This window comes from Juglans regia, unplaced genomic scaffold (assembly GCF_001411555.2).
Source record: "Juglans regia cultivar Chandler unplaced genomic scaffold, Walnut 2.0 Scaffold_6339, whole genome shotgun sequence".
Classification (NCBI taxonomy): Eukaryota; Viridiplantae; Streptophyta; class Magnoliopsida; order Fagales; family Juglandaceae; genus Juglans; species Juglans regia.
In genome coordinates, this window is record NW_023361200.1 from 1 (window position 1) to 254 (window position 254).

Here is a 254-nt window from a genome sequence, read left to right on the forward strand (position 1 = left end):
GGATCCCATCAGAACTCCGCAGTTAAGCGTGCTTGGGCGAGAGTAGTACTAGGATGGGTGACCTCCTGGGAAGTCCTCGTGTTGCACCCCTCGTTTTTGTTTTTTCCGCCTTGCGAGATAAATTGACAAGAAGGAGCACTCGGGAGTCGATTTTTGGGAAAATCTCGCCCTGCCCATCGCGTAGCCATGGGTTTGGATCAGATCTCCGTTTGGATTGGGATCGGAAGGACGCTAGTATGTCGCTCAAGGATTAT

The 254-nt window shown here is 51.6% G+C and overlaps 1 pseudogene; it reads left to right on the top strand.

Moving 5' to 3' along the window:
• Positions 1-90, top strand: LOC118346034 (annotated as a pseudogene; the record flags this gene model as incomplete).
• Between the last annotated feature and the right edge of the window lie 164 nt (positions 91-254).